This window comes from Heterodontus francisci, chromosome 1, assembly GCF_036365525.1.
Source record: "Heterodontus francisci isolate sHetFra1 chromosome 1, sHetFra1.hap1, whole genome shotgun sequence".
Classification (NCBI taxonomy): Eukaryota; Metazoa; Chordata; class Chondrichthyes; order Heterodontiformes; family Heterodontidae; genus Heterodontus; species Heterodontus francisci.
Genome location: NC_090371.1, coordinates 75,943,012 through 75,967,130, shown reverse-complemented (window position 1 = coordinate 75,967,130; position 24,119 = coordinate 75,943,012). Strand labels below are relative to the sequence as shown.

General features: G+C 42.6%; 1 protein-coding gene across 5 annotated transcripts in view; it reads right to left on the bottom strand.

Annotated features, from left to right (window-relative positions):
* Positions 1-24,119, bottom strand: part of LOC137370072 (talin-1) — a 302,720-nt gene that overhangs the window by 196,109 nt on the left and 82,492 nt on the right. For 4 of the 5 annotated variants that reach the window (XM_068032178.1, XM_068032212.1, XM_068032195.1 and 1 more), the window contains exon 2: positions 12,302-12,378. The exons of the other annotated variant lie outside the window; for it this stretch is intronic. The gene's annotated coding sequence lies outside the window, so the exon portion shown is untranslated. The remainder of the gene's footprint in view (positions 1-12,301; positions 12,379-24,119) is intronic. 5 annotated transcript variants of the gene reach the window in all.

Genomic DNA, 24,119 nt, shown 5'->3' with positions numbered 1-24,119 from the left:
TACAATGTTGTCTTGAATGAAATATTAACTATCTTCCCCCCCACCCCATTCCCCACAAACAAGCCAATCTCTTAGGTCAGTCATCAGGGACAATGAATTGATTTTCTTTAGTCTGTACACTTGCACATATTAACATTTCAGAGATAGACTACCTAAAGGACACTTTGACCTAATTATTCTCTGAAGGCAGGCAGTGGCACCACCAGAGGTGGTAAGCTGATTCTTGTAGTGGATGGTTCTGTTCAGTTCAGTTTGGGGCGGCACAGTGGCGCAGTGGTTAGCACCGCGGCCTCACAGCTCCAGCGACCCGGGTTCAGTTCTGGGTACTACCTGTGTGGAGTTTGCAAGTTCTCCCTGTGTCTGTGTGGGTTTTCTCCGGGTGCTCCTGTTTCCTCCCACAAGCCAAAAGACTTGCAGGATGGTAGGTAAATTGGCCATTATAAAAAATTGCCCCTAGTATAGGTAGGTGGTAGGTAAATAAATATAGGGACAGGTGGGGATGTGGTAGGAATATGGGAGTAGTGTAGGATTAGTATATATGGGTGGTTGATGGTCGGCACAGACTCGGTGGGCCGAAGGGCCTGTTTCAGTGCTGTATCTCTAAACTAAACTAAACAGTAAGACACTTCAAATTTGTTATAAAAGCATATTTACTCAAGCTGTACATGCTTTATGGTATACACCAATCCACGACAACTCTACCAGAAAACTAACCATGCAATTATTATTTTACAATTCAGTGCTGTATTTCCTTCGTTTATTTCCCCTTGTATTTTTAAACTAGAGAAGTAAATGCATCTGGATTACATAGCGTCTTTGACTCAAACAGCCTGAGTGGATAATATTTGTTCAAGCGTTGTCAAAATATAATTCCAATGAATAGACTGAAAGAACACACCGTCTTAGTATTCTCTAACTCAGAACTTAAATGGTATCAATTTGGAAAAGGACAATTGAATAATACTAGCACCCCCCTTCAGTTGCAGAACTGCCTCTGCAATTTTCATTGTGCTGGCCTACAACGGACCTTCCCCAGAGAAGGTCCATTGGCTGAATGGTCAAGTTGCAGGAAAGTAATTTTATAGCAACTGTATATTCACAAACCTCGTCAGAAATCCATCTTGTAATACAACTAGGATGACTTTAATATAAATGGCACGTGTAGTCTCATGCTCCAAACCCCGCCTTTTCAAGCAAGTCATTTGATGAAATTACAATAAGCAGATTTCTAACAGATTCTTCCAAATCAAGATCAATATAAAAAAAAATGATTTACGGTCTTAAGTGAACCAAGGATAATTCATGCTCCATATTAAATTGATTCAAAGTATGTGCAACTAATTTATAGGAACAAGTTAAAATGTCAACAATTACTGCTTGCTGTTTTCCAACTGCAATCATTCTCCATATGCATTTACAGTGGCAATGATTATATTTGATCAAACCACTTTTAATAGCCATGGTCTGAGTTTCCCAAGAAGCAACACATGGTCCAATTAAGTAACCTATTTAATTCAATAAGATAAACCTGAGCCACACGCTTACACCACTCAAATACTCAAGACCAAATAACCCAGACAAGGCTGAAACAATGTCAGGACCCAACATGAACAATTTACTTTAGGCCTGAAAACTTAAAACTTTCCTCATTAAAAGTTTCTACTTAAATTTCAACGTTTTGAATAATTAAGTTTCTCAAAATTCAGATAGCTACTGAGCATGATGTGAACACACATTCAAATCCCATGGGTTTACTTTTCAGTGGATTTTCAAAGCCAAATCCGAACTTGTTACATTTTTCAGAAATTAGGCTGAATCTATTATCTCATATTGTGCATACAGTATATAATTTATTTTGACAGCAGAGATACAGAGCAGCAATTTGTGGCACCCCAATTCTATCTATCCTCCAGATTACACATCTTGGATTATACAGCAATACTTCAAGATGAGTTACTTGCATGGTAGCTTTTGTTAAATACAATCAAATTTCCATTTTTGGCATTCTGGAAGAAACTGTCCTTCTGGCAAAAGAAAGTCAGTGCTTGCACTTCAGTAGTTTTGGCTCTCCACTCACCAGTAATAAAACTACAAGCCCTCTTTGAAACTTGAACTCAAATACTTTCATTGCCAATTATGTTCCTAATCACAATGGTAGGTTGGGATTTTTCTTTTAAACAATTAAGGGAAAGCTTTAACAATGTAAACATAAGTGCAAATGTTCTTGGGAGGATGTAAGCACTTGAAATTACAACACTGTACTAGCATATCAATACAACTCAGCACTTACACAATGACAAAATGTGTTTCACTATTCAATGCAAACTAGAAGTGTGCTCATTCATATGTTCAACATAATTTACCCATTTCAATACATAAATATGTCTATCGCACATCTAAATATATGGCTTAGCCATTTCAGTTTGGTGGCCATGAGGATTCAGTGGTGAAATATGGCAGAACACTAGTAAAGGTTTTCCAAAATTATAGTAGAAAGCAAAAAGGAAGAGTGGAAGAAATAAAAAGTTGCAAATAAAGTTATTCACAAGATTAAAAGCAGTAATCAAAAACGACTTTGAATCTGGATTGATACAGATTGTCAGCTATATACTGTTCAGCTTCACAAACATCTAAGGAAAAGAAAACAAAGCAAAATGATCCCAGATACTTGAGTAAAAAACATTTGATGTAATCAAGGCACTGCTTATTCAAGTTACAAACATTCTTCATTGCTCCTTAATCATTTCATGGCGAAAGAGGTTTTCAACCACAATGTGTGAACAGTTGTAGATTCAACTGGATTACAAATCATTCCTTCACTGACATAATCCAAGCTGGCAGTGCAATTTCCATCTTTAATGCACAATTTGATGAAAATGAGAGTTCCTCGATTGAGAAAATGCAATGTTAAGTCAGTTGTACAATTTGACAAATCTAGGGCCTCAATTATATTAAACAACATTTCGGCTTGTGACACATGTAAGGGGCAATTCTGTGCTCCTGCGCTCTCTGTGAGCATGGGGTCAGAAAATTGGGGCAACAAGGCGGCAACCCAATCTGACACTCCCTGCATGAGTACCCCTATTGGCTGAACTCCATCTCTACCGGTTGCACATAAAACAAAAAAAAAAAAACTTTGGTGTAACCCTTCTTGCCCATTTTAAACAATTATAAAATCAACTCTTAAGCACCATTTGAAATAAAAACAGTAGGAATCCAGACCCACAGCAACGTGGTTAACTCTTACATGCCCTCTGAAATGGCCTAGCAAGCCACTCAGTTGTACTTAACCACTACGAAGCCAATAAAAAGGAATGAAACCAGACGGACTACCCGGCATCGACCTAGGCACCGGAAGCGACAATGGCAAACCCAGTCCCGTCGACCCTGCAAAGTCCTCCTTACTAACATCTGAGGGCTTGTGCCAAAGTTGGGAGAGCTGTCCCACAGACTAGTCAAGCAACAGCCTGAAACAGTCATGCTCACAGAATCATACCTTACAATGTCCCAGACAATGCCATCACTATCCCTGGGTATGCCCTGACCCACCGGCAGGATAGACCCACCAGAGGTGGCGGGACAGTGGTATACAGTAGGGAGGGAGTTGCCCTGGGAGTCCTCAACATCAACTCCGGACCCAATGAAGTCTCATGGCATCAGGTCAAACATGGGCAAGGTAACCTACTGATTACCACCTACCGCCCTCCCTCAGCTGATGAGTCAGTACTCCATGTTGAACACCACTTGGAGGAAGCACTGAGGGTGGCAAGGGCACAAAATGTACTCTGGGTGGGGGACTTCAAGGTCCATCACCAAGAGTGGCTCGGTAGCACCATTACTGACCGAGCTGGCCGAGTCCTAAAGGACATAGCTGCTAGACTGGATAGGCAGCAGGTGGTGAGAACACCAAGACAGAAAAACATACTTGACCTCGTTCTCACCAATCTGCCTACCGCAGATGCTTCTGTCCATGACAGTATTTGTAGGAGTGACCACCGCACAGTCCTTGTGGAGACGAAATCCCGCCTTCACATTGAGATACCGTCCATCGTATTGAGTGGCACTAACACCGTGCTAAATGGGATAGATTTCGAACAGATCTAGCAATGCAAAACTGGGCATCCATGAGGTGCTGTGGGCCATCAGCAGCAGCAGAATTATAATCAACCACAATCTGTGACCTCATGGCCTGGCATATCCTCCACTCTACCATTACCATCAAGCCAGGAGACCAACCATGGTTCAATGAAGAGTGCAGGAGGGCATGCCAGGAGCAGCACCAAGCATACATCAAAATGATGTGTCAACCTGGTGAAGCTACAAACAGGACTACTTGCATGCCAAACTGCATAAGCAGCATGCAATAGACAGAGAAAAGCGACCCCATTAGCAACGGATCAGAACTAAGCTCTGCAGTCCTGCCACATCTAGCCGTGAATGGTTTGTGGAGATGGCTCCACAAATAACCCCATCCTCAATGATGGGGGAGCCCAGCACATCAGTGCAAAAGATAAGGCTGAAGCATCTGCAACAGTCTTCAGCCAGAAGTGCCGAGTTGATGATCCATCTCGGCCCCCACCTGAAGTCCCAGCATTACAGATGCCAGACTTCAGCCAATTCAATTCACTCCACGTGATATCAAGGCACTGGATACAGCAAAGGCTATGGGTCCTGACAATATTCCGGCAATAGTACTGAAGACCTGTGCTCCAGAACTTGCCGCACCCCTAGCCAAGCTGTTCCAATATAGCTACAACACTGGCATTTACCCAGCGATGTGGAAAATTGCCCAGATATGTCCTGTACACAAAAAGAGGGACAAGTCCAACCCAGCCAATTACTGCCCCATCAGTCTACTCTCGTTCATCAGCAAAGTGATGGAAGGTGTCATCAATAGTACCATCAAGCAGCACTTGCTTAGCAATAACCTGCTCAGTGATACCCAGTTTGGGTTCCGCCAGGGCCACTCAGCTCCTGACCTCATTACAGCCTTGGTTCAAACATGGACAAAAGAGCTGAACTCAAAAAGTGAGGTGAGAGTGACTGCCCTTGACATCAAGGCAGCATTTGACTGAGTATGGCATCAAGGAGCCCTAGCAAAATTGGAGTCAATGGGAATCAGGGGGAAAACTCTCTGCTGGTTAGAGTCATACCTAGGGCAAAGGAAGATGTCTGTGGTTGTTGGAGGTCAATCATCTGAGCTCCAGGACATCATTGCAGAAGTTCCTCAGGGTAGTGTCCTAGGCCCAACCATCTTCAGCTGCTTCATCAATGACCTTCCTTCCATCATAAGGTCAGAAGTGGGGATGTTCGCTGATGATTGCACAATGCTCAGCACCATTCGCGACGCCTCAAACACTGAAGCAGTCCATGTAGAAATGCAGCAAGACCTGGGCTAAGTGGCAAGTAACATTTGTGCCACACAAGTGCCAGGCAATGACCATCTCCAACAAGAGAGAATCTAACCATCTCCCATTGACATTCAACAGCATTACCATCGCTGATTCCCCCAATACCAACATCCTAGGGGCTACTATTGACCAGAAACTGAACTGGAGTAGCCATATAAATACCGTGGCCTCAAAAGCAGGTCAGAGGCTAGGAATCCTGCGGCGAGTAACTCACCTCCTGACTCCCCAAAGCCTGTCTACCATCTACAAGGCACAAGTCAGGAGTGTGATGGAATACTCTCCACATGCCTGGATGGGTGCAGCTCCAACAACACTCAAAAAGCTCAACACTATCCAGGACAAAGCAGCCCGCTTGATTGGCACACCATCCACAAACATTCACTCCCTCCACCACTGACTCACAGTGGCAGATGTGTGTACCATCTGCAAGATGCACTGCAGAAATGCACCAAGGCTCCTTCGACAGCACCTTCCAAACCCGCAACCTCTACCACCTCGAAGGACAAGAGCAGCAGATGCACGGGAACATCACCACCTGCAAGTTCCCGTCCAAGTCACACACCATCCTGACTTAGAACTATATCGCCGTTCCTTCACTGTCGCTGGGTCAAAACCCTGGAACCCCCTTCCTAACAGCACTGTGGGTGTACCTACCTCAAATGGACTGCAGCAGTTCAAGGCAGCAGCTCACCACCACCTTCTCAAGGGCAATCAGGGATGGGCAATAAATGCTGGCCTAGCCAGTGATGCCCACATCCCATGAATGAATAAAAAAAAAAATCCCCCTTTGGCATATCTGTCATTGTGAACCCCATTCCCAGCAAGTGCAATAAACTCACTAGCATATGACAACGCATGAATCAACAGGGATGACAAAATTAAAAGAACTGATGTAATTTATTTTTATTAAAAAAGATGTTCAAAAGTGAGCATATTGAATGAAATCAAAATGATTAATAGTTGAACTTTCTTGATGAGATGCAGCCGTACCATTTAGGAAAGTATGCATCCACTAGTTAAAGGAGGGACAAAATGTAGGAGTTTAGATACAGAAAACTGCAATAAAAACAAAGTGCTGGAAATACTCAGCTGGTCTGGCAGCATCTGTGGAGCGAGAAACAGAGTTAACGTTTCTGGTCGATGACCTTACATCAGAACTGGCAAAGATTAGAAGTATAATAGGCTTTGAGCAAGTAAGGGGGTGGGTTGGGCGGCAGAAGAACAAAAGAGAAGGTGTGATTGGACAGATGGAGGGAGAGATTAAATAACAAAGATGTCATGAAACAAAAGGAAAAGAGAGCATTAATAGTTTCAGCAAAAGAATTTGTCCAGAGTGTTAATGGCAGAATAATGAACAGTTCTGACTGAAAGTGAAAACATGAAAAGCATGTTTAAGACCAGCACATGATTTAAAAAGAAAACAAAATGGCAATCACGGTCTGAAATTGTTGGACTCAATTTTAAGTCCAGAAGGCTGTAAAGTGCCTAATTGGAAGATCAGATGTTGTTGTTTGAGCTTGCGTTGAACTTCACGGGAAAACTGCAGCAGGCCGCACAGAAATATGGGCGACAGCAAGGTGGCAAATTAAAATGACAAGCAACTGGAGGCTTGGGATCATGCGCGCAAACTGAGCATTCTACAAAGCATTCACCCAATCTGTATTTGGTCTCCCCAATGTAGAGGAAACTGCATTGTGAGCAGCGAATACAGTATACTGAATTGAAAGTAGTACAAGTAAATTACTGCTTCACCTGGAAGGAGTGTTTGGGGCCTTGGATGATGAGGAGTGAGGAGGTAAAAGGACAGGTGTTACAGCTCCTGCAATTGCATGGCAAGATGCCGTGGGACGGGGACGATGTGTTGGGGGTTTTGGAGGAGTGGACTGGGATGCCGCAGAGGGATTGGTCCCTTTGGAATGCTTACAGGGGAGGGGAGAGGTAGATGCATTTGGTGGTGGCATCATGCTGGAGGTGGCAGAAATGGCGGAGGATGATCCTTTGGACATGAAGGCTGGTGGAGCGGAAAATGAGGACAAGGGGAACTCTGTCGCAGTTCTGGGAGGGAGGGGAAGGGGGCGAGGGCTGAAGTGCAGCAAATGGGTTGGACACGGTCGAGGGTCATCAACCACAGTACTTGGGGTGGGGGAGGGGGTGAGAATGCTTGGTTGAGGAAAAAGGAAGACATAACAGAAGCGCTGTTGTGGAAGAATGCATAATCAGAACAGATGCGATGGGAGATGGAGAAACTAGGAAATGGCAACAGTTCACAAAAACTATTTTAAGCACCAAACATCGTTTGAATGAACATTATGAATTTTCCATTTCGTATAAGAAACCACATGTCTAAGCAGGTTTTTCTGGTATACAGAAATAGTTCTGGGGGTTGTTTGGGGGGGTGGGGGGGGAAAAGAGAGGAGAGGAGCAAATACATATGCCCAATGACAGTATAGTTCCAGGTATATTTGGCAATGGGCCACATGATTTTTTTTGTTAATTATTTTTTCTTCAACAATTTGTTACAAAGACAAATATTAATCTTTTTAAAAAAAATCTGCAACGGGATTTGTATTGCTGAGGCTAAGTGTGAGAGACTCAAAACCCACAACATTGCATAAAACTAGAGACAGACAAGATGTAAATATAACCAAAGCAAGAGCAAATGTCACAACTTTGAAACAGCACACTGAACTTAGAGTTGCAAATTTACCATAATTTCATGCTGCTCAAGCTTATACTACAGAAAATAGTGGCCTTGATGCTGTAGTTGCTGATCCAGTTAGCAATTGCTTTTCAGATTTGGCAGACAACTGGAGAAACAAGATCAGCAGTAAAATGAAGTACTGACACCTAAACCATACAGGTGCAAAGGTATGCAACACCTCAAAGCAATAATCAGATATTTTGCCACATGCAAGGAAAGTATTACTTTATGAATCCTATCATTCACTTCCTTACAGCAATAATAGGTAAAGACTGTGTTTATGGATTAGCATTCCATTGAATTCAAATTGGAAAGATTAATTAGTTGCCTCTAAGGTGGGACCAAAGTAGATCATTTAGACTTATGAAACTTGGTACAATTTTTAATAAATGTTCTATTTAGTCAATCAACTTCCATCCCTTTAGCGTACTTTCCATATCTATTACAATTTTGACTTCCCCTGCAAGCTAAAGCCTGGCTACCCGACCCAAACCCAACTAGACCCGACTACATGTGTCGGGTTCGGGTCGGGTTGGGTCTATATTTTGAGTCCAGCATTCGGGCTCGGGTGGCACAGTGCTTCCTCCGGGAAGTCACGGGATCTGGCTTACCCATGATTCCCCACAACTCCAGCTGCAGAAATAGCCTGCTGCCGGAACAGATGAAGGAGATTCGTGTCATTTGGGGGTCAGGTTGGGGACGAAAAAAAAATTTAAGGGCCCGGGCTCGGGTTGGCTGTGGTCAGTTTGGATTTTAATTTTATACCCAAGCCAGGCTTTACTACAAGCCCCCTTCTTACATTTGTACAATATACAATTATATTTAGAACGTAACCAATTTTGTGCAATATTTTACAAAGATTGTAACATAACAGTTCTTTTACAGCATTGCTGTAACATTCTAAAAAAAGAACATAAGAACTAGGAGCAGGAGTAGGCAATTCAGCCGCTCGAGCCTGCTCCGCCATTCAATACGATCATGGCTGATCGCATCTCGGCCTCAACTCCACTTTCCTGCCCGTTCTCCATAACCCTTCAACTCATTACTAATTAAAAATCTGCCCCTCTCCTCCTTAAATTTACTCAATGTCCCGGCATCCACCGCACTCTGGGGTAGTGAATTCCACAGAGTCACGACCCTACGACGCCCACATCCCATGGATGAATAAAAAAAAAGTAAATTCTCATCTGTTTTAAATCTGCTACCCCTTATCCTAAAACGATGACCTCTTGTTCCAAATTGCCTCACCAGAGGAAACATCCTCTCTACGTCTAATTTGTCAATCCCCTTAATCATCTTATATACCTCAATCAGATCTCCTCTCATTCTTCAAAACTCTAGGGAACATCTACCTAGAGTAGGTGTGGTCACGAAATGCCTAGTAACAGAAATCTGCAACTTACAGAACTTGAAAGGTTTTTGGATTGTCAAGATATCTAATTTTTCCATAGTGCCTCATTTATTTCTAGAAAGAATGAAATTTTATTCATCAGTGACTCCTGACAGCGCATCTGGCGAGCCGACGTCAGAGCGCTCCCAACTGCACACATGCACAGAACCGTCTCTTGCTGTCCGTAAGGTGCTACCCATGCGTAGCCTACGTTCTTGCCTGGACTAATTCGCGCATGCGCGTGAAAATGTCATCACACAGCTGTACTGGAACGCCATCCAGCCTCACCACCTGCTGGCAACTGAACTTCCCACCCCCGCTCCCCCAGTCTCTTGCTCACAGTATCCCTCCCCAACCCTATCTTACCACTCTCTCTCTGCCCCACTTCCCCCATGGGGAGCAGGAGTGGTGGGGGGAAGAGAAGGAGGAAGGGGGATGCATGGGGGGGGGGGGGAGGAGAAGCGGCTGATGGGAATGAACCAGCGAGGCATGAAGTGAGGGGCCGATGATGGGGTGGGGTGTGAAGCAGTGAGCGGAGTGAGCGGCTGATGGGGTGAAGCAGCGAACGGGAACTAGTGGCCAACAGGGGTGGGGTTTGAAGTGGTGAGCAAAGCGAGTGGCTGACAGGTGGGGGTTGAAGCGGGGAACAAGTAGCTGAGGGAAGGCAGTGGCGAGGGCCAGAGCGAGCAGCATGCAGGCGGGCGCGGGAGGCAGAGCCGGGGAAGAGAAGCAACATATTGTTTGGGGTGAGATCGGAGCAGTTGAATTTAATTTGTTTTTGTGATAAATTGAGTAGCGCCATCTTTACTCCTGGCAGCTGCCTAAAATGTCAGACAGTGAGGTTTCAGTGCATGAGTCTGCATTTACACATGTACAAGTATTGCGCCACCTAGTGATTGTGTTGTCAGCAAATGCAGCCTTTATTGATATAGTCTTTCACACTTTGAGGATGTCTTAAAACACTTCATAAAATTATATTTCAAGTGCAGTCACCATTAGAGAGGCAAACCCAACCGCATGCTCTCAAGGTCTCTCAAAAAAGCAAATGAAATGGATGACTATTTAACCTGTTTTTGGACAGATGATTATTGGCCGAGACACACAACTCCCTGATTTTCTTCAAATAGTGCCGCAGGACTTTTACATCTAACCTGAACCACTAAAAAGGTAAACGGTATCTCATTTTAATGCATTAAAAAGACAGCACCTCCAACAATACAGTACTTCCTCACTTCATAAGTTATTTATACTTAGCAGGTTCAAACATGGACAAAAGAGCTGAACTTCAGAGGTAAGGGGAGAGTGACTGCCCTTGACATCAAGGCAGCATTTGATCGAATATGGCATCAAGGAGCCATAGCAAAACTGAGGTCAATGGGAATCAGGGGGAAAACCCTCCGCTGGCTGGAGTCATACCTAGCACAAAGGAAGATGGTTGTGGTTGTTGGAGTTCAATCATCTGAGCTCCAGGACATCACTGCAGGAGTTCCTCAGGGTAGTGTCCTAGGCCCAACCATCTTCAGCTGTTTCATCAATGACCTTCCTTCAATCATAAGGTCAGAAGTGGGGATGTTCGCTGATGATTGCACAATGCTCAGCACCATTCGTGACTCCTCAGATACTGAAACAGTCCGTGTAGAAATGCAGCAAAACCTGGACAATATCCAGGCCTGAGCTGATAAGTGGCAAGTAACATTCGCGCCACACAAGTGCCAGGCATTGACCATCTCCAACAAGAGAGAATCTAACCATCTCCCCTTGACATTCAACGGCATTACCATCACTGAATCCCCCACTACCAACATCCTCGGGGCTACCATTGACCAGAAACTGAACTGGAATAGCCATATAAATACCGTGGCTACAAGAGCAGGTCAGAGGCTAGGAATCCTGAAGCAAGTAACTCACCTCTTGACTCCCCAAAGCCTGTCCACCATCTACAAGGCACAAGTCAGGAGTGTGATGGAATACTCTCCACTTGCCTGGATGCGTGCAGCTCCAACAACACTCAAAAAGCTCGACACCATCCAGAACAAAACAGCCCACTTGATTGGCACCCCATCTACAAACATTCACTCCCTCCACCACCGACGCACAATGGCAGCAGTGTGTACCATCTACAAGATGCACTGCAGCAATGCACCAAGGCTCCTTAGACAGCACCTTCCAAACCCGCGACCTCTACCAACTAGAAGGACAAGGGCAGCAAATACATGGGAACACCACCACCTGCAATTTCCCCTCCAAGTCACACACCATCCTGACTTGGAACTATATCGCCGTTCCTTCACTGTCGCTGGGTCAAAATCCTGGAACTCCCTTCCTAACACTGTGGGTGTACCTACCCCACATGGACTGCAGCAGTTCAAGAAGGCAGCTCACCACCACCTTCTCAAGGGCAATTAGGGATGGGCAATAAATGCTGGCCTGGAAAGTGACTCCTAAATCCCATGAATGAATAAAAATAAAAAAAAGGTTCACACTTTTAACCTAATGTAGTCGAGATCAAATAGATATATAGCTTTAAACCAGTTTGTTTTTTAAGACTTATTTTTGGAGGAGGGAAAAATAGGATTTCTATGATTCTATGAAATGTCTGATATCTTGTGGATAAGATGAATTAAACCTGCAACTTTAAGACCAACAGAAATGAGACATTTTAAAAACAAGGTTTTGTGGGTCAAAGCAGCACTAAAGAATGAAAGCCAAAAGTCAAGGCAATACACGCCATTTAAGTTCATCAGGGCATGAGAGATTTGACTGCAGCACTTGAGAATACTATACTACATTGTGCATTACCTGTTAGAAATAGATCGGGAATGGAGTTTCACAGTGTCTAGTCTTCTGATCAGGAACACAGGCCTCGCCAGCTTTAGCTGAGCAAAGAAACAAAAAGATTAAATTAAACTAAAGAGGAAAAAACCCACGAAACTTTCAAATGGTTCCTCTTCAAAATATGGGCAGTGTACTTGCTACTTGTTCCATATTCCATTACGAAAGCATAAATACATTTTTAAAAATGAGGTGCAATGTTTATCGAGTCATAATTTGAAACACCACAGTAGCAGTTTCTATGAAAATGACCAATTATGGTGCCATAACCGTAATAAATTTGGTTAATTAGTCAAACAATCTCTTTGCAAAGTGCTGAACTGCTTTTCCCCTACATCTGCTCCTTCTAGTTAATGTCTGTAATGCTTTTCCTTTATAATGTTAAGTATTCATATACTTTAAGGAATTGCTGAAAATTGAGACATTATGTCGACGTTTTTCATCTTGCACTCATCAGGACAATCTGTAAGAGTATCAATGTAAGGGAAAACAACAAATTTATACTGTATGAGAAGACAGTGCTGATTGGTTGGCAGGTGAGCTCTGGTAGAAGAGTTGCCATAGAGAATGCACCAGTTAATGGTGACTGACAGTTAACTGCCAAGCAATCCTCAGTGTGCTAATGCCCTTCTCCTGCTTTGCATTTCTTCGCAGACAAAGACTTTGGGAAGGTTGTCGTCATCGGTTGCCGGCCTACTGGTGGCTAGTCAGGCCTATCCGTGACTGGCAGATTCTCCCACAGCAGGTACAAGTTAAGGTGCAGTCGCTGCTGGGGGCAACTGGATCTATCCTTCTTTTCTCTTTCACGCTGGTTCTTCGCTCAGTCTCTAAGGTGTCTGCAGCCCTCCTGATGTAGCATCTCCAGGCATTGCAATCTATGACCTGTGCTTCCCACTGACGATGGTCGATGTGGCACAAAGAGAGGGACTTCTTCAGGGAGTCCTTGAAACGTATGCATGGGGCCCCTCTGTTCCTTCACCCATGGTCAGCTCTCCATACAACACTATCTTGGGCAGGCGACTGTTGTCCATCCAGGCGTGACCCGCCCAACCTAGTTGGCTTTGCAGGAAGATGGCCTCGATGCTGATGTTGGCTGTTTCCAGAACTTCAATGTTTGTGATGCGGTCCTGCCAGCGAATCTTGAGGATGCTGCAGAGGCAGTGCTGATGGAAGCCCTCTAGAAAGCATACATGACAGCAGTATAGAACCCATGACTTGGCACCATACAGAAGGTGGGTGAACACTATCACTTTGTCCACTTTGAGTTTTGTCTGTGCTGAGGCTGTGGTTGCTTCACACACGTTTGTAGAGTCTGCCGAATGTCTTTTTTGTGAAAGCCGATTGTTCACTTCCTTGTCTATGGTGGCATCAAAAGAGATGGCGCTCCCCAAATAAGTAAATTGCTTGATGGCATTCAGCTCGGTTCCCTCGATGACAATGCTTGGTGGTCTATATTCTTTTTGGGGTGCAGGCTGATGCAGGACTTCAGTTTTCTTTAGTCCGAAGACTTGTGCTGCCTTGAAAAAAATCTGTTGTTATACGTTGCAGGTCGGTCTGACTGTGGACCAGGAGAGCACAGTCATCGGCAAAAAGAAGTTCATGGATGAGTTTTTCTTGTGTCTTTGTGTGAGCTTGAAGATGCCCGAGGTTGAAAAGACCTCCATCAGTCTGGAAGCATACATAAACTCCTTCCTTAAGGTCTTCCGTTGCCTGCTGCAGCACCACACTGAAAAAGATGGTCGGACCCAGCACATATCTCTGCTTCGCGCCACTGGAGATACGGAAGGGACTTGAGAGGTCGCTGTTCTGCTTGACTTGTCTATACTGATTTTCATGAAACTGCTTCACCATGGCCAGGAACCTGGGTGGGCACCCAAGTTTTTCAAAGATTTTCCAAAGTCCATCTCTGCTCAGTGTCGAATGCCTTGGTGAGGTCTACGAAAGTGACGTACAGGCCTTTCTTTTGTTCACGACACTTTTGTTGTAATGGTCTTGAGTGTAAATACCATGTCTGTGGTGCCTCGGTTTGCTCTGAAACCACACTGGCTCTCTGGGAGGTTTTCTTCCGCAATGGTAGGCACAAGCCTGTTCAGAAGTATTCTAGCCAGGATCTTCCCAGAAATAGAAAGGAGGGTGATCCCACGGTAGTTGGAGCAGTCTGGATTTTTCTCCTTTGTTTTTGTACAAAGTGATAACGGCATCACGAAGATCCCGTGGAATCCTGCCCTGTTCCCAGCAGGCCGTGAAAAACTCATGCAGCTTGGTGTATAGGGCAGGGCCACCATACTTTAAGGCTTCGGGCGGAATTCCACCGGCTCCGAGGGCTTTGTTGTTCTTCATCTGGTTGATGGCAGTCACAGTTTCCTCCAGAGTTGGGCTCTCATCCAGTTCTTCTTTGACAGGCTGTTGTTGGATGCGATTGATGGCAGAATCATGCACTGTGAAGAGAGTTTCAAAGTGCTCGAACCAGAACTGACTCCTGGTCAGTGTGTAGGGTCTTGCCATCGGCGCTCCTCAGGGGGTTTTGGGTTTGACCTGCTGGTCCATAGAAAAGTTTCTATAAAGCACTAAAACCTATATCGCCAGTATCAGCATATAGTTGAGTATTTTTCACAAGTGCAATCTGTCAGTCATTTTGGATGTTCCTCAGTTTACATTGAAGGGTGTTGCATGCTTGACGGGAGGCTGTCTTTTTCACTTGGCTGGCTGGCTGAGCCTGATGAGCTGATCTTTTTATTTTTAGCAGATCTTGAATTTCCTTGTCATTTTTCTTGGTGCTGGGTCCGATGACATCATTGGAAGCATCCAGTACTGCAGCTTTGATGTGTTCCCAGAGAATAAGAATATCAATGTGAGGGAAAAACAAAACATTTATACTGTATGAGAAGAAGAGTGCTGATTGGTTGGCAAGTGAACTCATTGGTAGAGGCGTTGCCATAGAGAATGCACCAGTTAACAGTGACTGACAGTTAACTGCCAAACAATCCTCAGTGTGCTAAAAATTACACTGACAACCAATTGAAGATTGTCAGTAGGGCTTGCAGTGTGACACATTTGCAGGTACTGGAAGCTACATATATTAATACACAGGGCCCTGTTCTTTGCAGACCGAAAGAATATGTACAAACATTGCACCTGTTTCAGCTAAACAAAATAACTGATAGTTCATTCCTCAGGGCAATGCCTTGACCCATCAGAGTCAAGCTGCCTGGTTTAAAATTTCAACAAAGCTTGGCCGTTAACTGTCAGTCACCATTAACACCATCCTGACTTAGAATTATATCGCCGTTCCTTCACTGTCGCTGGGTCAAAATCCTGGAATGCCCTTCCTAACAGCACTGTGGGTGTACCTACCCCACATGGACTGCAGTGGTTCAAGGCAGCAGCTCACCACCTTCTCAAGGGCAATTAGGGATGGGCAATAAATGCTGGCCTGGCCAGCGATGCCCACAAGCCATGAATGAATGAATAAAAAAAAACTGGTGCATTCTCCATGGCAACACTTCTACCAGAGTTCACTTGCCAACCAATCAGCATTCCCTTCTCATACAGCATAAATTAGTTGTTTTCCCTTACATCGGTATTCTTGCAGATTGTCCTGATGAGTGCAAGACGAAAAACTTCGATATAATGTCTGTTTTCAGCAATACTCAAGTTCTATACTACCAAATGACTACTTTAACAAATGCTATATACGGAAATATATATACACTATAATGAAATTATCTTTAGTTAATACGTTGTATTGTACTATTTGAAGTCATTAGAAGTCTGAAGTGGAATAGTACTAGAACAAGGAGAAAAAATATTTGCTTGTTAATGGCAGCTCATCTGTTCTCACCTTCTCAAGATCAACCCAGCACCACTGCTTATTGTGTCTGAAGCAGAGTGCAGTTAGTTGATGCATGTTTAAAAAATACTGAACTCTACACTACAGAATGCTAGGTTTTCTTCAAATGTAATACTAATCCAGGCAAGGGAGCAATCATGGCCAGAGATGTGCCTATTCCTGAACCTTTCAGCGTGCTGAAGCTATAATGTGTCAACACAGATATCACCACTGATACCACTCTGTGTGAATGGCGTAGGAAGCATTCATCTCTGGAGAGCCACCTTTCAGTCAGTCAGGCCCAAGACAAAAGAAACATACATGGAATCCCAAGGTAGTTTAAAGTCCAACACCCTCGTTATTTTTTTTTAAAACTTTAGTGAAAGGAGCAAGAACCATGAACAGCAAGTATACAAAAACATAAGAACTCAGAGCAGCAGTAGGCAATTCAGCCTCTTGAGCCTGCTCCGCCATTCAATACGATCATGGCTGATCACATCTCGGCCTCAACTCCATTTTCCTGCCCGTTCTCCATAACCCTTCAATCCATTACTAATTAAAAATCTGTCTCTCTCCTCCTTAAATTTACTCAATGTCCCGGCATCCACCGCACTCTGGGGTAGTGAATTCCACAGACTCACAACCCTTTGAGAGAAGTAATTTCTCATCTCTGTTTTAAATCCACTACCCCTTATCCTAAAACTATGACCTCTCGTTCTAGATTGCCCAAGAGGAAACATCCTCTCTGTCTACTTTGTCAATCTCCTTAATCATCTTATATACCTCAATTAGATCTCCTCTCATTCTTCTAAACTCTAGAGAGTAAAGGCCTAAACTGCTCAATCTCTCTTCAGAAGACAAACCCCTCATCTCTAGAATCAATCTAGTGAACCTCCTCTGAACTGCCTCAACGTGACTACATCCCTCCTCAAGTAAGGGGATCAAAGGGACCAAAACTGTACGCAATACTCCAGTTGCGGTCTCACTAATGCCTTGTACAGTTGCAGCAACACTTCCCTACTTTTATACTCTATTCCTTTAGCAATAAATGCCAAAATTCCATTTGCCTTCCTTATTACCTGCTGCACTTGCATACTAGTTTTCTGCGATTCATACACAAGGACTTAGATTCCTCTGCACCGAAGCACTCTGAAGTTTCTCTCCATTTAGATAATAATTTGCCTTTCTATTCTTCCGACCAAAACGAATAACCTCACACTTATCTACGTTAAACTCCATCTGCCAAATTTTGGCCCATTCACCTAACCTATCCATATCCATTTGTAAATTTATTTCTTTATTGCAACTTACTATCCCACCTATTTTAGGGTCATCTGCAAATTTGGCTATAGTACCTTCTATCCCTGCATTCAAGTCATTAATATAGATTGTAAATAGTTGGGGCCCGAGGACCAAACCCTGTGGCACCCCACTAGTTACATCTTGCCAACAAGTATTTGGCCTAGAAGCGATCTTGGATAATTCAAAAGACCTTTGGGAAAAGTTAACAATTTAAGGAATTGCTCATCAGCTAAATGGATGCACCAAATCAATATTGAGCAGTTGCTGAGAACACAATGCTCTCAAATCTTTCAAGAAAATGGCAAGATGATTCACACCCACGATTGTTCCGAGCATTTCAGTGAAGTATAATAACAGGTGAGTGAAATGTTTTGTATCAAATTTACTTCACTACAAAAGTCAGCAGTACAACTAGCTATTTTGTCCTTTCAAATTTAAGTTGCCTATCTTTCACAAATATCTCAAGCTTTACATTAAAATAATCATTCGTATTGCATGTTACTAAATACATTGACTATTATGTAGGCAAACTTTGCATTATTTGACTCACTGGACCCCACATATCAACAATATTATGAGTTTTTAGTTAAACCCGATTGAGGATACTTGGAGAACTCCGTATTCAGTAGCATTATTGAACATTGAGTGCCAACTGAACTATCCAAAGTGGCAGAGAGAACCTCGGTGCAACATTTAATAGTTGGAATATCTTTGGCCTCCTTATCTCGAGAGACAATGGGTAAGCGCCTGGAGGTGGTCAGTGGTGTGTGCAGCAGCGCCTGGAATGGCTATAAAGGCCAATTCTAGAGTGACAGGCTCTTCCACAGGTGCTGCAGAAAAATGTGTTTGTCAGGGCTGTTACACAGTTGGCTCTTCCCTTGGAATAATCACCTATGTTATATAATGGGAGAAAATTATAAAAAAAGACCAACACCAAGATGGCCAGATCACATGTTTTAATGGAGTCATGCACTGGGCATGCTCATAACATAGGAATACACTACAGACTCTCCCTTAAAAAAAATTCAAATAAGCTATTTAAAGCTATTTATACTAACTACACAATTTCAAAAACAAACAAATCTTTGAGAATATGCACTCTTAGCAAAATAACAACCAACTCTTCTACTTTAAATGATTTCACAAAACAGTTAAACTTGATTTATAGCTGACAGATAAAATATTTTGGTTTTTGGTCTCTCAGGGGATATGGAGAACGTGCGGGAAAGTGGAGTTGAAGCCCAAGATTAGCCATGATCATATTGAATAGCGGAGCAGGCTCGACAGACCGTATGGTCTACTCCTGCTCCTATTTCTCATGTTAACTCTTCTTGATATCTCAGGTTTTAGTGTAGAGTCAGGTTTTGGACGGTTTGCAGTTCAGGACTCAGAAAATCTGTTTCTTTTTCTGAAATTGGTACATCAGACAAAGTCTGAACTGGTTCACACTCTGGCAAAAGCTCACCATCAAGTAAATGATGCTTAAGTTTTGGATCATCCTTCGCTGTAATCATGTGATCTAAATGGGCTTTTGAAATGGTCAGCTTGCCCATAACCATGGTTGTTAGGGAGTTTTTGGTGGCTTATTCCTGAAGTTTTGAAAAATGGTACATTTGCTAACCAATGATTCTGGAATATGCTCTAGATGGGGCAAATAAACAAAGCTTCTGGCTATGGATTTCATGCTAACTATACCCATGTGTTCAATATAAAATTCTGCCAGAATCTTGTCTTTTGAAGTACTAGGCACTACAACTCCGTAAACCCATAATGCATCCCTATTCACATGACAACGCATTGTGTCGATTGTGGAATGGTTTTAGTTCCTTGCCTGTACTCTGGTAAAACTTTGTCCAACCACTCAAAGTCTGTTCATAGACTCTTTTTAAAACTAGATCTTTTGAGTTTCGGCTGCAATTTCAGTTGGTGATCGGAAAATCCTCATCCACAACTCGCATTGGGAAGACTGAACCTTCACAGCCTACTTTTGAGTCTTCATGCAAAAGCTTATAGCATTCTCCTTTGAACTATGATATTCAGTAATATAGTCATACTGTGGAAGTACAGTCCACCGCTGCATCCTTGGCGCTGCCATTGTCAGTATTTCAGACTTTGGACCCAGAATAGCCACTGGGGTTAATGACCTGTTGCAAGCATCCAACAAAAACTGGTCAAACTTTTTAATTCCGATGATGATTCCAAGCGCTTCCTTTTCTATCTGCATGTAGTTACGTTCACTCTTGGTCAGGGTATGTGATGCGAATGCTATGGGCTTCTCTTGACCATCATCCATATGACATAACTGATCACTACTCCAACTCCATAGTTTGAAGCATCACATGCTAGTTTCAGGTCACGATGTCTGTCATAATAAAACGAGTAATGCATCACTGGTCAAGCTTCTCTAACATGCATCATAAGCACCTTCTTGTGCTTTAGATCATTCCCATTTCACAACTTTCTTCAACTCATGTAGCGGAGCTAACACCGTTGCAAGCTCAGGCAAAAATTGCTAGTATGGGCTATGCCTGAAAAAGATCCAAGCTCAGACACATCTTTTGGCTTTGGGGCATTGACTATAGCCTCTATCTTCTCTTTCACTTAATATAGTCCTTTTTCATTGATTTTCAGGCCAAGGTACACTACCTCAGATTGCACGAAAGCACACTTGCTGTTTTTCACCTTCACATTGTGATCATTGAGACTTTTTACTACTTTATCCAACACTTGAAGATTCTCTTCCACTATTGTGGAATCAACACACCATCCTGATTACACAAGCAATGCAGCACTCCTTGCAAAATCTTATCCATTATAGTTTGGAAAATCTTTGGAGAAGACTTAACACCAAGGGGTAACTTCGTATAAGAGTATAACCCCATGTGTGTTTATTGCGAGACACTGCTGACTCTCTCAATCCACATTGAGCTGCGCATAGGCATGGGACAAATCCAACTTTGAGCGCAGCTTGGATCCCAAATTTTGAAAGATCAGTAATGGATACTGCTCATCATCTACTACATGGTTGATTGTGACTTTGTAGTTCCCACACAGTCTTATGGTTTTATCTGCCTTGGGAACTACCACAATTGGGGTTGCCCAATCAAAGTTGCCAGTTTTCACTAGCACCCCATTCCTCTCTAGGTTTAGTTCCTTGTCAACCAGGTTGAGAGCATAAGGAACCTTATACTGGCTTTGCATCAGGTCTAATTCAGATGTGCACTTTCACACCGATTATACCTTCATAGCTATCCTCGAAAATGTTCTTGTTGGTACTCAATAGTTGATCCAGTTTCTTGGTCGTGTCAACTTAGAAAACATGCTTCCAGTCTAACTTGAGATCACAAAGCCAATCCTTGCCCATTAATGTTAGTTTGTTGACATATCGCACTGTAACAATGGGTAACTTGGAGGGACTTGCCCTTGTATTTGATATTGCATTCCATTTGCCTGCACTTATCACACTGGATTCACTTCAAGATTGTGAACTCAACCCTTCTTATGTCTCTGCTTTCTATTACTACTAGAAAAAGTTCTCTTTCCTGCTTTGATTTGATTTTTTGATAGAGATACAGCACTGAAACAGGCCCTTCGGCCCACCGAGTCTGTGCCGACCATCAACCACCCATTTATACTAATCCTACACTAATCCCATATTCCTACCACATCCTCACCTGTCCCTATATTCCCCTACCACCTACCTATACTAGGGGCAATTTATAATGGCCAATTTACCTACCAACCTGCAAGTCTCTTGGCTGTGGGAGGAAACCGGAGCACCCGGAGGAAACCCATGCAGACACAGGGAGAACTTGCAAACTCCACACAGGCAGTACCCAGAATTGAACCCGGGTCGCTGGAGCTGTGAGGCTGCGGTGCTAACCACTGCGCCGCCCTGCTTTCGCTTGGCAAGCAGTTGCAATATGGCTCACCTTTTTGCAATTAACGCATTTGACATTTCTGCACTGACATGCCTGTGCTGTGTGGTTTCCATTACAGCGATTAACAAGTCACTAAAATTTTTTTTATCAACAGCACCTTTCTGATCAGGTCTCCCTGCTTTAGACTTAGCAGAAGCCTTCTGAAAGTGAACAGAAGCTGTACCAATCACTTGCACAGGATGAAATTCCCCAGCATTCCTTGATGCCATCTCCATGGTAAAAGCAGTATTACACTCTAGCTCAAATTTAAGATTGTGTGTGTTTAGTAACTGCTACTGGATTCTTTCATCCACCAATCCACACATGAATCTGTCTCATAATGCATGATCTAAGAATGTATCAAAGTTGCAATGTAATGATAAATTCTTCAGCGCCGCAATGTAGTCACCAACTGTTTCACTACTTTGCTGGTTTCTGGTTCTAAATTTGTAGCTTTCCAACATCTCTGGTGGTTTACAATAAAATGTTCCTCTAACTTGGTGATAATTATTTTTAATGGCACACCTTTTGCCTTTTTGAGAGCAAGATGACTTGTTAGCATGCCATACACTTCTGAGCCAATAGCAAAATTGCTTTCTTGTGCTCAAGAACTGCCTTATTCTGCATCTGGGCCTCTTCACTTTCACCTTCAAGTTCTAAAATATTTTTATCTCTGAATAACATGTCCATTCTTTCATAGAGTCAGAGTCATAACAGTACAGAAAGAGGCCACTCAGCCCATCGAGTCCATACTGGCTCTCTGTACAGCAATCCAATCAGTCCCATTTCCCAGCTCTATCCCCAGTTTTGCACTTCAATCCTATTTCATTACTAAATTGTTATTTGTCAAGAAAAGACTGACACCAAGATGGCCAGATCACGCATTTTAATGCATTTAATGCATGCATTGGGCACGCTCATAACGTAGGAATACATTACAATCTACTACTACTTTAACTCCACCAATTAAAGGAATAAAAAATGATTCATAGTTTCCTCAGAAAATATGGGATTTTTTAACCAAATAAATTACTTTATGGATCACACATGCAAGATTCACATCCTTTGAATTTCTATTTCATCAATGCAAGTCAGTTTGGGAGATTAATTAGCATGCTGTATTAATCTATATATCAATATATGTTTTATCAAGAACTCAGGAACACAAGGAACAAGGTCCACCACCTTTTGTTGCATTGTTGGGTATTAGTAGCATTGTAGAACATTCTAGAGAAAGTTAACCTTTACCAGAGTCTAAGACTAACAACTCTATTATTTACAATACTATATACACTCAGTAGCCACATAAGCTAGCATTCTTTGTGCTGCTATAACTTCTCAAGCCTCTCTCATGTGACTGTTACATCATCACACAGTGGGAGGGGTCTCTGTCTTCAGTATTAATCTTTTACATCCTTAGACTACACCTTTCTTAGCCATTTAAAAAAAACTTTAGTAAAACAGGAACAGCAGATACATGATCCTACGCTTTTCTCCAAGAAATTATTTCAAGACGATTGCTAGATTTTTTTTTAAATGGAATTTTAACTTGGTCATAGCTGCTTGAAAGATTTGTATATGTGAACCCCTGGGTCCCTCTATTCCTGTACGCCCTTTAAATTGTACTATTTAATTTATATTGTCTCTCCTCACTCTGCCTCCCAAAATGCATCACTTCACAACATCAAATTTCATCTGCAATTTGGCTGCTCATTTCACCAGTTTGTCTGGCATTCTGCTTGCTGAAATCAGACAATTATTGTTAAGCATCCTAATAGTCATACCATTTATAGTATTCAAACTACAAAACACCAGCACAAAATCAGTGCAGTCGTTTAACAGAACGTATTCAAAGGACCATGCAGTACAGAAGTCGGTCAGCCTGTTGTGACTGTGAAAGAGTTTGCAATTAGACCCATATTCTTGCTTTTTAAACCTAGAGTCATGTGATTTTTTTCCCTTTTCAAGCATTTATCCAATTCCCTTTTGATAGTTGTAATTGCAACTTCTTCCACCTCCCTTTCAGGCAGCGTCTTCCAGATCATAACTTGCGGCATAAAATAATTCTCATTGAATATATTTATGATAATTGGCAGAAAATCCAATTACTGTAAATATATATTGACCTGCTTAATTCATAAGCACTCATGTAATTCTCAGAATTATGTTAGGTGTAGCTTTTCAAAAAATTGTAAAATAAAAATATAGATTTGCTTTTAATGTAAAAAAAATATATATATTACATGAAAGCACATAAACACATCTAGTTCAAATGTCGTATTAGAAAAAAAACTGCTTCCTGACCAGCTTCGAGGTGGGGCAAATGCAGACAGCTTCTAAGCAGGAATTTTTGAACTGTTGTTCAAAGAGGCACCCAAGTCTTCTACTATACCCTGTAGTTCAGAACATATTCTGATGAAGTAAAAAGCTTTCTGTACAATTATTTTGTTTACACTTTTTAAATTGTTATTTGCTCAGACAGATTATCTCTCTTCTCCCTTCCCAACTTTTTCCAGTGTCATTTAAGAGCTAAAAATATCCCCTTCACATATTCGCTCATGCAACAATACAAAAAGATTGGCTAGTCCTGAATCATGACTGACAATGTTGGGATGAGCCAAATGTGTGCCAGACTAATAATGCAACTAGGAATGTCTGAAAGAACATTCTGTACTTGTTTTTTCTGAGAGAGACACACACAGACAGAGATAGACACAGAGAGAGAGAGAGAGAC